We start from the raw sequence: 14,356 nt of genomic DNA, 5'->3' as shown, positions 1-14,356 counted from the left end.
CTGAACTAACACTGTCATTTAACCTAGATTGCTATTCTATCATTGAAATCATACTGGGCATTCACTGTATTTCATACATAATTTTGCAAAACTAGTAATTAGTTGAAAAGAGGAACCATCTGCAGCTGTTGAGAGAAGAATAGAGAGGGGTTAAGGGTGAAGGAAGTGCAGTCATAAGGCATGGGGTCACAGTTGATGTGTGTGTGTTTTTCTTTTATATCAAGTACCCAAGTAAAGTATATAGAAAGATCTATTCTCAATGGATACTAGCCATAAAGGGTTAATGTCTAGGATACATTTTGTATCGCTGATGCTTACAGATACTAGGGAAATAGCAGATGTTTAGATCATAAGGAGGAGAGTATAATTTATAAGTTGCTATGCAGTGTTAAAGCTAATTTTGATTTTAGGTGATCTAAGAATAATTAGATGTGACATAAGTGGTCCAACCTTTGGGACGATTCTTGTAGTATTTGCAATATAACTGTGTGTCGGAAACTACCTCCGGCAAAATTTCCGTTTGATAATGTTCCCTCTGATCAGGGCTTTTGCTATATGTATTAAGATCGATAAACAACATTTACTAAATTAAAATATACATTCATGCAAACTAAACATGCCAGCAAAACTAGCCAAATGCTTTGAAAAGCAATAATTCTTTTTGTGATCAATATATGCTGACATGTAAATAAATATATTAAATAATGATATATTCAAACAGGCATATTATTTGCCATTATTACTTCACTTACATCCAACAAATAAAGAATAGTCTATTCAAGTAATTTCATTCTCCCTATTAACCGCTTTTGACTTTGAGTGATGAATACTGTGATGAATACAAATATATGTATATATATTCACATATTATTCCTTATCACAAATAGGGACTGTTTACATTGACAGATGCATCAAAGACATTCTTGAGTTTTAATGAATAGAAGTTTTAGGAATGTAGGAATGAGAGAGACACGACCACTAAAGGGGAGGGGTGTGAGAGAGACAGGACCACTAAAGGGGAGGGCGGTGCGAGAGAGACAGGACCACTAAAGGGGAGGGCGGTGTAGATGCGAATATCCATTTTGCCATCTATCCTAGCTGTTCATATAAGGGTTAATTTGAACCAAGATTAAGTTTGGCATTTTATCTCATATTCTCGGAAATAGGATTTATATAAAATCCTAGTTACGGGAAAAGTACTGATTTCGAAATGTTCTTGTTAGTTGTCCACTAAAGGGGAGGGAGGGTGAGAGAAACAGGACCACTAAAGGGGAGGGCGGTGAGAGAGAGACAGGACCACTAAAGGGGAGGGAGGGTGAGACAGACAGGACCACTATAGGGGAGGGAGGGTGAGAGAGACAGGACCACTATAGGGGAGGGGGGAGAGAGAGACAGGACCACTAAAGGGGAGAGGGGATGAGAGAGACAGGACCACTAAAGGGGAGGGAGTGAGAGACAGGACAACTAAAGGGGAGGGGGGTGAGCGAGACAGGACCACTAAAGGGGAGGGGGTGAGCGAGACAGGACCACTAAAGGGGAGGTGGTGAGAGAGACAGGACCACTAAAAGGGAGGACGGTTGAGAGAAACAGGAACACTAAAGGGGAGCGGGGGTAAGAGGCAGGACCACTAATGGGGGGGGGGTGAGAGACAGGGCCACTAAGAGGGGGGGAGAGGGAGGACCACTAAGGTGGTGGGGGAGGGAGAGAGAGTGGACCACTAAGGGGGGGAGGAGAGAGCACTAAGGGACAGGGGAGATCACTAATGGACAGGTGGGGAGAGCACTAACGGACAGGGGGAGTTGAGGAGACCACTAAGGGACGGGGGAGTGAAAGAGACCATTAAGGGATGGGGGAAACAGAGGGAGACACACACAGGAGGGGGGGGGGGGAGAGACACATAAAGGAGCTGGGAAAAGTAAGAGACACAAAAGGGACTTGTAAGAGATAAACTAAAGGGGGGTGTATGACACAACATTTTAAGAAAAAAATATACCAAAAAAGTATATAAACAAAATAAATATAATAATAAAAATATAGAGCTGCTTCCCTCTCAGCCCATATCCTACCCCGCAAGCCCTCTCTTTCACACTACACACATACACAATGCATCCTTACACATACACAGAAACACACAATGCACCCCTACACACACACACACACACACACACACGCACAAAAACATACAATGCATCCTACACATTTAAACAGAAACACACAATGCATTTATTACACACACACACACACACACACACACACACACACACACACACACACACACAATGTATGCCTTGCATACAAAAACACACAACACATTACTTACTCACACACACTGCTTATCTTACACACACACACAGAAACAAAATGCATCTCTTACACACACTCAATGCACCCCTTACAGACACATACACTGCATTACATTACAGAAACACACCTTGTATTCCTTACACATACAAACACATATTCACACGATGCATCACACACACACACACACACACACACACACAGAAACACACAATGCATTCCTAACACACAAACCCCCTATACATATGCATCCCCTACACATACACACTACATCCCTTACACAAATTGGTATTCCTATACACTACATTCCATAAGAACACACACACATTGCATCCTCTATATTAACACACAACACAGCCCCTACACACATACACTTCACTCCCTGTGAGCGAACTCATGGATGGGCCATGTAGGTGGACTTATGGGAGACCTTGTAGGCATACTCACAGTCAGGCCCTGGGGGCCCAGAAATTAAGCTGTGTAAGGGGCCCCAAAAATGGAGCTGCTTTCTGTTTGTTGATTTTTGTGAGCACTGTTACAAACAGTCTCCAGAGAACATGTTCTACACGAGACCAGTGGAGCCAGACTGCAGCCTGAGCCCATCATCATCCTCTTGTCCTCATCTGGTGCTAAGTAGGCAATTCAGTATATTATTAGTAGCGGTAATATCTAATTTACCTCACATTAAAGGGACACTAAAGTCAGCAGAACCACTATGGCTTAATGTAGTGGTTCTGGTGTCAATAGCCTGTTCATGCAGGCTTTTTAATGTAAACACACTGCCTTTTCAGAGAAAATACACTGTGTGCAGCACTGGCATTGGCTCATATGGCAGATCATATGGGTGGGGCATTGTGATGTCACATGGTGGGCAGAGCATATGGGGGAGCGTCAAATTTGTGTTTGCCTAGGGCAGCAAACTGGCTAAATAGGGCTCTGGGATGAGGCACCTGTGACAGGGAGGGGTGCAAAACCAAGGAGTTGGCTAGACTCTCTAATATATGTACATGAAACCAGGGGGCTGCACTCACCTGAACATGTATAAATGGGGTGCTGCTCTTGGTCAATTTATAAATACACACTCACGTATCCACTAAACAGCAACTTCAGTGTTCACAGATTTTATTAGTTGTTTTTTATTCTAGGCAAAAATAATGGGGGTTTAGTTTCCCCAAGTAAGTGGGTTAATCTCATAAGAGCAGACATTAGGCTGTTAGAGTAGGACCTTCCAAGAATGGGGAACATTGATGTTGTGGCAGGCTTATGCAATATATGATCATATAATGTAACTAAACCCCCATTATTTTTGCCTAGATTAGGTGTTTTTTGAAAAAATTTCCACCACTAAACACTCCCCTCTTCTTCCATGTCTCTCACTTCCCCCCGACTTCCGTCTCTCACTTTCCCACCTTCTTCCATATCTCTCTCCCCCTTCCATCTTTTACTACCTCTCTTCCATCTATACATACCTCTCCTTCCCAAGTGGCACCTGTCTTCCTCACAGAGCCAACACCAGTAGTGATGTCGCGAACAGAAAATTTTCCGTTCGCAAACGGCGAACGCGAACTTCCGCAAATGTTCGCGAACGGGGAACCGGGCGAACCGCCATAGACTTCAATAGGCAGGCGAATTTCAAAACCCACAGGGACTCTTTCTGGCCACAATAGTGATGGAAAAGTTGTTTCAAGGGGACTAACACCTGGACTGTGGCATGCCGGAGGGGGATCCATGGCAAAACTCCCATGGAAAATTACATAGTTGATGCAGAGTCTGGTTTTAATCCATAAAGGGCATAAATCACCTAACATTCCTAAATTGTTTGGAATAACGTGCTTTAAAACATCAGGTATGATGTTGTATCGATCAGGTAGTGTAAGGGTTACGGATAAAATAAGTAAATCCTGGTAGCCAAAGAGAGTGGCTATGAGAAAATAGATAAGAGGGAACAAGACAGAGAAATAAGTGAGAGCTCAAAAACTGGAAAGAGTGGGGTTTCACCAAATCCCAAGGGTTATCACAAATAGGAAAATACAATTATCCAGGAGCTTACAGAATGCAGATGAAACTATACCATACAACTGTACAATTTAAAGGTATACAAAATCTAAATTGTATAAATCACAAAAATTGTAACCTTATCTGTAATAATGCAAACATAGAGTACTCAGGATATCAGAATAATAATCTATGTAGGATACTTTGATTTTGTATAGCAGCAAATAGTCCAAATGTCAATAATATATAAGTCCAAACATAGAATTTGATAAATATTGCACACCAAGGGTTGCCAAGGGTGTAAGGGTTACGCCCGCTTCACAGTGACAGACCAAACTCCCCATTTAACGCACCGCAAACAACCGCAAACAGTCCATTTGCACAACCGCAAACTCCCCATTTGCACAAGGTTGGATACCAAGCTAGCCATGTCCCGTTCCTTGTCCTCACTGATGTCATTGAAGGTCTCTTCCTCCACCCAGCCACGTACAACACCAAGGGTCCCCGAAAGGTGACAACAAGCCCCCTGTATTTTTTTTAAATGTACACTACTGTTACACCAGATATGAGTTGCACTGGTGTGACACTGTGCCCTGGCAGGCCCTGAAACGCACACGTGTGAAGGAAACCGACTGCTATTATTTCACAGTCAAATTTCTAGTTTTTTTTTTTAATGTACACTACTGTTACACCAGTGATTGGCCCACGTCATGCCTACGCCCCCAAAACGTTCGTGTGTGGGGGTGCTGGAATGACGTGGGCCAGGGCACAACTTTTGGCTCCCATTGGCCCTTTAAGAGCGAGCTCGTGACTCGAGCCATGCTCCTAGTGCCAGGCGGGCCACGTGACCGATCACTGCGGTCAGTGCACGCGGCTAAGTCAGAAGAGGGGATCAAGCCGCATGTGGCTCGTGTGGAGGCAGGAGTGATCCAGCCACGCGCGGCTCAATCGTGGAGCCAGGTCGGTCCCAGGATAAGGTAAATACAGCCACAACCACTTATCCCAATCACACACATTTCCTAATGTCCTATCCCATTAAAAGCATATTTCCGCGTATTTAATAAAACAGATAGACCCCTACTTCATCCAGGTTACCGATCGATGGTTCGATATTCTGAGCCCTCTCTGATTTACTGTACATGACTATTCAATATTCCTACAAATTTTATATAGCATTTTATGTTTGTTTGAGACCACCTTAAAAATATTGGATATCGCTAAAAATCATGATCACTATATACTTTCTCTACAAACCTCTAAAACGAACCAAACTACTCATCCATCCGCTATACCACTTTATCCCACCTAGAACTAGTGCCCAGTTAAAATACTTGACTCTTACTTACCCACACTCAGTCATGCCACACACATTTCACCACTACTCTCACTGAATCCCTCTGACTACGGCTAAATTCATCTTCTACATCAGAACACTACTCCTAAGATTGGGTTGTATCCATGTCTCATGTCTTTCATTTAGAATAGGGGCAGCTTCAGTCTCCTTCAACACTTACACTCCAGTGCATATTATTAAAAGATTGGGCAGATGGAAATCCTCAGTCTACAACCGATATATTCCTCATCCCGAGAAAGAAATGAGGAAAGCTTTTAAAAGTTTGGCTTTGTAAATTTGATGCAATAAGTGTGTTTTCTTTAATACCTTTTCACCCTCTTTGCATGAACCCGATTTACATATATTGCTAATATGTTTCTGAACATATATATTATATTATTCACTCACTCACTCCCTCTCTGGACCGGCCTAAGACATCATGCTGTCTAGGTCCAACGATAAATGACTATGGGGTATAATGTATAATAAACATAGGTTACTGGCTATGGGGGGGATAATGTATATTAAACACAGGTTACTGGCTATGGGAGGGATAATGTATAATAAACACAGGTTACTGGCTATGGGAGGATAATGTATAATAAACACAGGTTACTGGCTATGGGAGGATAATGTATAATAAACACAGGTTACTGGCTATGGGAGGATAATGTATAATAAACACAGGTTACTGGCTATGGGGGGGATAATGTATAATAAACACAGGTTACTGGCTATGGAAGGATACTGTATAATAAACACAGGTTACTGGCTATGGGAGGATAATGTATAATAAACACAGGTTACTGGCTATGGGAGGATAATATATAATAAACACATGACAGGTGTATAGTCGCCATTTGGGCAGTCGGAATCCAGGACAAACCACCCCCATAACCTAACCCAATAACACACGGACACTAAGTATTATGGGGAAATTTGTCCACAGCTTTATTAACCAATAATTATAATAATAATAATAATAATAATAATAATAATAACAATAATAAATTAACATATTAAACATGGGTCATTGCCCCCCATACTCCGCCCCCTGGCATCCTGTTCCTTCGGCTACCATACAAAAGGCAATGACCCCCATATAATAACACCTATACATATTTATAACATATTTATAACATACACCAACATTCCAAAGTGCCAACCAACCATTAACCACGGCAGGGGTATACCCGGATACCCCTGCCCCACCAGGTTCTGAGTCACCTCCAGGACTCGAAACCTCTCAACCACCGATGACCACAATCTGTTCTTCCACCTCACGTTCATCCAGGGGAGCCTATTTTCTCTCCTTCGGCTCCCCGTCCCGCCGCTGTGAAAGAAACGGGTTAAATAAACACATAACAAACAAAGGGAGGGTGGGTGGGACAAACTCAACCGGGTAGAAAGTTAGAATGACTCACCTAAGATGGCTGCTCATTTAAATAGCCCATCCTACTTACCCATAATCCAACCCTTGCTTACTTCCTCCTAAGCCCGCCTCCTAACCCCTGTCAAGGCCTTTTTCCGCTTAGCTGCGCTCTAGCTACATGGGGCTACATGACAGGTGTATAGTCGCCATTTGGGCAGTCGGAATCCAGGACAAACCACCCCCATAACCTAACCCAATAACACACGGACACTAAGTATTATGGGGAAATTTGTCCACAGCTTTATTAACCAATAATTATAATAATAATAATAATAATAATAATAATAATAATAATAACAATAATAAATTAACATATTAAACATGGGTCATTGCCCCCCATACTCCGCCCCCTGGCATCCTGTTCCTTCGGCTACCATACAAAAGGCAATGACCCCCATATAATAACACCTATACATATTTATAACATATTTATAACATACACCAACATTCCAAAGTGCCAACCAACCATTAACCACGGCAGGGGTATACCCGGATACCCCTGCCCCACCAGGTTCTGAGTCACCTCCAGGACTCGAAACCTCTCAACCACCGATGACCACAATCTGTTCTTCCACCTCACGTTCATCCAGGGGAGCCTATTTTCTCTCCTTCGGCTCCCCGTCCCGCCACAAGCTCAGACCTTGACCCCTTAAGCTGTCTGAGCTCCGCCACCCCGAAGAAACAGAGCCATCCGGATACCATCCTGCCAACCCAAGTTGAGCAGGTCCAAACCAACCTCCGAGAGGTGAACACCATCCGAGCGGTAGTATCCTGGCAACCCTTCCTCCAGCTCCAGGTGCCTTACTACCACACCCCCAACCTTCCGCACAAAGCTTGCCATCAAGCTATTCACCTTCTTCCTGCACCTATCCATAGCCAACGGATCCCGAGCGTGCCGCCACCGGCGCCTCGGGACAATCTCCGACCACACCAACATGACCCCCGGAAGCAGGCCCCTCAACTTATTAATGTCCTGCTTCATCCACTTCACCAGCCGTCGTTGCGGCGTAAGGCCCAGGTCATTACCCCCAATATGCAGGACCAGTAAGTCTGGCGCGTATCCCGCCGCCAGCATCCCAAACAGTTTACCACAAACATCCCCCCCAGCAGAAACCCCGATACCCAAACCAGCGAACTGCCAACTGGCCCCTCGGAAAACCCAGCTGCTGGCCTTGCGCTCGAGCTGCGGCCCTCCTCTCGGCCCAGAAGACAAACGAATGGCCCACGATCCATGCCTCACGCCCTGGGGGGAAAAAACAAATGATGAGGGAAGTCCGACAGAGACCCCCACCCCAGCCCAAATAACACAGAGAACCGTTACAGTACAGCCAGTTACAAGTCGCTCATCCCCAACGTATATACATTTTTTTTTTTTTTTTTGCATAAAACGGTCCCCAAACTCATTATTCCAACAGACCCAATCGGACATAGGAACGGAATCTTACTGATTCCCACCTCCCGATCCGTTTCACCACCTCGTCCCCCAATCCCAACCGAGCCGCCTCCGTGGCCGCCCCAATACGGAACGAGTGCGTTCCAAATCGTTCAGCATGAAACCCTAACTTGCCCAAGCCCAACCGAAAAACTTTCGTGAACTGAAACCGAGAGAGGGAGGATCCGTCGGCATGCACCAACAAGGAACCCCCCATCACTGGCCTCCGTGCCAGGTATTCTGCCGTAGCAGCCAACGGGCACAAAGCCGAGCCCGGCAAGGCCCCCAGTGCCACGTCCCGGCCCACGCCGCGGACATCCGTTTTGGAGCTGCCAAGGTGCACCACCACCTTCCCATCCAAGACACGAACCCCCGAAAATTGCAAGCCCCCTTGCACCATCTTATTAGCGCTCACCAATTCCCCAATTCGGAATGCCCCAAAAAACGCCAAAATAAACGCCACCTTGAACAGAGAAGCCTCGAACCCGTCGAAACAGATTTCGGGCAACAAACCCACCAAATCCCCCAGTAGTCGAACCGACACCGGGCGCCTGGTATCCGGCGACCTGCGTCCCTTGCGATAGCCCTTCAGGGCCTGCCTGATAATGAAGGTCTTAGTAAAGTCCTCCTTCCCATGCCATCTGAACCAAAACGCCATCGCCGCCATGGACCTGTCCACCACGGCGGGCGACGCCCTCTTTGCCATCAACTGACAAGTGTACCACAGGAAAGCATCCCGCAGGGCCTCCCCGCTGTCCATGGCCAGCCCGTCCAGCGACCGCTCCCACAGGCCCCAAACCTTACTGTACGAGGCCCAAGTGGCCGGTGCCAGAGAAGCCTTCACAAGTTCTCCAAGCAGGATGTTCCCAGCTGCCAAATCTCGTCCGGGCAAGCCTGCCCGTCCTTCGAAGCCCCCGGCGCCACCAGCCAGAATCGGGACCACTGAAAACGAGACAGAGCGTCAGCCACCTCATTCAAGTAACCGGGAACATGCCGCGCGCGAAAAACAACATTCCGAGACATACACAGCAACACCAAGCGCCTAAGCAGCCTAACCACCGGCCTCGAGGCCGCAGACTGACGATTCACCGCGTGAACCACCGCCATGTTATCCGAGAAAAAGACCACTTTCCGATTACGCAGCCTGTCGCCCCATATTGCCATCGCAACCACTAACGGGAATAACTCAAGGAAAGCCAAGTTGCGCATAAGAGGGCTCGAACCCCAAGAGTCCGGCCACCTCTCCGCACACCAACAGCCCCCAAAGTATGCCCCAAAACCCACACTGCCCGAAGCATCCGTGAAAAGCTCAAGCTCGGCCGATGACTGGCCCTCCTGCCTGAACAACACTGTCCCATTAAAATCCCGCAAGAAGGCATCCCAAATGCCCAAATCCTCCCTCATGGCCGCCGACACCCTGATGAAGTGGTGCGGAGACCGAACCCCTGCAGTAGCAGCCGACAGGCTGCGACTGAAAACCCGACCCATCGGAATTACCCGACACGCAAAATTGAGCAGCCCAATCAAAGACTGGAGCTGCCGCAGAGTAACCTTGCGCGCCCCCGCTACAGCGGCCACCGCCCCTCGAAGCCTGTCCAGCTTATCCCCAGGCAGCCTGCATTCACCCAACCCAGAGTCAATCTCCAGGCCCAGGAAACTCAGACACGTGGTCGGGCCTTCAGTTTTATCCGCCGCCAGCGGAACCCCAAAGTGGCCCGCCACCCACTCAACCGTTCGCAGTAGGCGCAGGCATTCCAAGGAATCAGCCGGCCCCACGCACAGAAAATCATCTAAATAATGTACAATAAAACGATTCCCCGCTTCCACCCGTACCACCCATTCGAGAAAAGTGCTAAATTTCTCAAAATAGGAGCACGAGATGGAACAACCCATGGGCAGGCACAAGTCCACGAAGTAGTCCCCTTCGAAGAAACACCCCAGCAGGTGATGACAGTCCCGGTGGACCGGCAGCAGTCGAAACGCGGCCTCAATATCCACCTTCGCCATCAGAGCCCCACGCCCGGCCCGCCGGACCAAATCGACCGCCCGGTCGAAAGACGCATAAGACACCGAGCACAAGTCCTTATGAATACCGTCATTCACCGACTCACCCTTCGGGTACGAGAGATGATGAATGAGCCTAAATTTACCCGGCTCCTTTTTGGGAACCACCCCGAGTGGGGAAATCCGCAGGCCTCCCAGTGGAGGCACTGTGAACGGGCCCGCCATGCGGCCGAGCCCGACTTCCTTGCCCAGCTTCTCCCTAACCACGTCCGGGAAGTCAGCCACAGACTTCAGGTTGCGCAGCCTTCCCGATCCCCCCTCCCGCTCCTGAAACGGAATGAAAAACCCCTTCTCAAAACCCGCCCGGAGAACAGCGGCATCCGCCCTGTTAACGTAGCGGCTTAGCCACGGCTCCATCGCGCTTAGCCTCACTGGGGTTAAGCCCAGGGGAAGCGGATGCTCCCCCTCCACCGGCCGCGGCCGCAGCACCGGCGCCACCAGACTTCCCTTTCTTGAAGCAGCGGTTGAGCCCATGAGCGCCTCCGCAGCCGGAGCACTCGTGCTTGAAGCGACAGGCGGTCCCCCATTTGCATTGGCCCTCATTATAGAGCCAACATAAGCCCTTTGGTAAGGCGGCCGACGAGGCGGACTGCCCCCTAGCGCCGGCCGAGCTCTGAAAGGGCTGCGCCTTTTGCGCCATCATTAACTTCATCCAGAGCGGCAGGTCCATTTGGTCCCACCGCATCCCCGGGTTAGCCGCCAGCCGCTGCCTAAACTGCTCATCGTACCGCCACCACGCCAACCCACCGTAAGTCCGATACGCTTCCCAAATGCCATCCAAATAACAAAACAGCGAGGAGCATAACCCCGGCGATTTCTCGCCGAGCACGCTAGCCAGCACGCAAAAGGCCCTCAGCCAATTCCCGAAGGATTTCGGAATCTTGCGATACCGCTTCCTTTTCTCCTCTTCCTCCTTCTTCTCATCCTTCTTATCCTCCTCCTTGAGGTCTATAAAGTCCTCCAAGGGGAGGAGGGAGAAGATTTCACAAAACTCCCCTTTCCATATTTTATCCTTCACTTCCTGCTTCAAATGGACCCCCAACGGGCCCGCAAACGACACATACGCGTGCTGTCTAGCCGCGTCGGGAATGCCCCCTGTCAACTCAGCCCTCTCGCTCCCAATCTCCCCTACCTCCTGCGGCAATACCATATCCCCGCCCGAACTAGGCCCTGTGGAGTTCCCAACCCGAGAGCCCGTAGCCCCAACGCCCGGAGCCCACACCTGACCAATGCCGCTAGTGTCACCCCCCGCCCCCAACGAGTGGAGTAGTGCCTGAAGTGTGGTTATTAATGCGTTAGAGTGTAGTGACCCACTGGACTCACTGGCCAAGCCCCCCGAAACCGGGACGGCGGGGGCTGCAGTGCGGATCGCCCGACATCCAGGAAGAGGAACTTCCGCTGCTGTCTCGCCGACCGGGGAGCCCACCCGGTGACCAGCCTGCGAGGAGGCGGAACGGCTCCGAGACCTAGGACAAGGAGAAGAAGTCCTGGGTAGGGTGTAACGGACATCAACACCCCTCCCGTCACGACCCCGGGAGCGCCTGCTCTGTACCGAAGCCTCCCGCTGACCTCTACCACCACGTGGCACCCTGGAACCCCTGGGGCTACGACTCCTCCCGTCTTTACTAGTAGGCCGCCCCTGCCGACCATACCTAGGGGCTGCCGCACATTCCCCTGCCGAGCTGTCCGAGGGGGAGCAGTGCCGACCCGACCTCCCCCGCGCCTCCCGGGACCCCTGCGACCTAACGGGTGATGGACTACCGCTACCACTCTCAGAATCCGGGCCCCCCCGCCGCCCGACCACTACCGATGATCCCGGTCCCCGACCTCCTGCATTCTTCCGACTGACCGCTTCCGTAACCCCTTTTCCTGCGCCTATTCCCCCCGCCCCTTTACCCCTACCCCCTTTCTGACTAGACCCCGCCAGCCCGAATCTACCCACCACCCCTACGGGGGACCCGCTATCTGACCTGGCCAACTCTCGAGACCCCCCCCCGCCCTTGGAACTCACACCTTTCGATCTACGTGTGCGCTTAGGGGCCCCGGGACCCTCCCCCCTTAGGACTAAGGCCTGGGCACCCCCCACTGGCCTACTCCCGCCTCTCTCCGTGGCAGAGCTCCCCTTAACCACCTTCCCGCCAAGAGGGCCCCGGCCGGAGCCCCCTGCACTTGCCTGCTGCCTCCCAGGCCGGTCATGCGGGCTCCCGGATCCAGCCTCGTCATCCTCGGTACTCTCCGATGGGGGGGAAGCCCGCCCGGACCTCCCCTCCGTGGGTCTTGCAACGCCAGGGGGCCGCCCAGCCACTTCCGACCCAACAGCAGCGGCGCCCCCGTCCACGACATCCTTCTGCCTCCGAGTGTTCGTCCGAGGCTCCGTCCGCACGCGGGGAGGCAAGGCCTCGACCACGCGGCTCCCGGGCCTGCTGCCGGTCGCAACCGGAACCCCACTGTTTCCGGGGACAACTTCACCGGGCCCCGTGCCCGGGCTCAGCCTCCTCGGGGGCCTCCGGGCCCTGACCGGCCTCCCGCCATCACCGTCCCGATCCGCCGCCTCCGCCAGGGCAGGGCCGAGCTGTGCCCGTAGCCAGTCCGCACCCTGATGCCGTGCCGCCGACCTGATCCCCTCCAGCAATCGCTCCACGTCGTCCATCGGTCCTGCAGAGGAGACAAAGAAAAATTCCAACCGAGCAAAGTCCGCGCACACCGAGGTGAACACAAACTCAACCGGGTAGAAAGTTAGAATGACTCACCTAAGATGGCTGCTCATTTAAATAGCCCATCCTACTTACCCATAATCCAACCCTTGCTTACTTCCTCCTAAGCCCGCCTCCTAACCCCTGTCAAGGCCTTTTTCCGCTTAGCTGCGCTCTAGCTACATGGGGCTACAGGTTACTGGCTATGGGAGGGCTAATGTATAATAAACACAGGTTACTGGCTATGGGGGGATAATGTATAATAAGCACAGGTTACTGGCTATGGGAGGGATAATGTATAATAAACACAGGTTACTGGTTGTGGGGGGATAATGTATAATAAACACAGGTTACTGGCTATGCAGGAGATAATGTATAATAATCACAGGTTACTGGCTATGGGGGTTATAATGTATAATAATCACAGGCTACTGGCTATGGGGGGATAATGTATAATAAACACAGGTTACTGGCTATGGGGGGATAATGTATAATAAACACAGGTTATTGGCTATGGGAGGGATAATGTATAATAAACACAGGTTATTGGCTATGGGGGATAATGTATAATAAGCACAGGTTACTGGCTATGGGGGGATAATGTATAATAAACACAGGTTACTGGCTATGGGAGGATACTGTATAATAAACACAGGTTACTGGCTATGGGAGGATAATGTATAATAAACACAGGTTACTGGCTATGGGAGGATAATATATAATAAACACAGGTTACTGGCTATGGGAGGGATACTGTATAATAAACACAGGTTACTGGCTATGGGGGGATAATGTATAATAAGCACAGGTTACTGGCTATGGGAGGGATAATGTATAATAAACACAGGTTACTGGTTGTGGGGGGATAATGTATAATAAACACAGGTTACTGGCTATGCGGGAGATAATGTATAATAATCACAGGTTACTGGCTATGGGGGTTATAATGTATAATAATCACAGGCTACTGGCAATGGGGGGATAATGTATAATAAACACAGGTTACTGGCTATGGGGGGATAATGTATAATAAACACAGGTTATTGGCTATGGGAGGGATAATGTATAATAAACACAGGTTACTGGCTATGGGAGGATAATGTATA

This window comes from Pelobates fuscus, chromosome 1, assembly GCF_036172605.1.
Source record: "Pelobates fuscus isolate aPelFus1 chromosome 1, aPelFus1.pri, whole genome shotgun sequence".
Classification (NCBI taxonomy): Eukaryota; Metazoa; Chordata; class Amphibia; order Anura; family Pelobatidae; genus Pelobates; species Pelobates fuscus.
Note: the sequence above shows the minus strand (reverse complement) of the source record.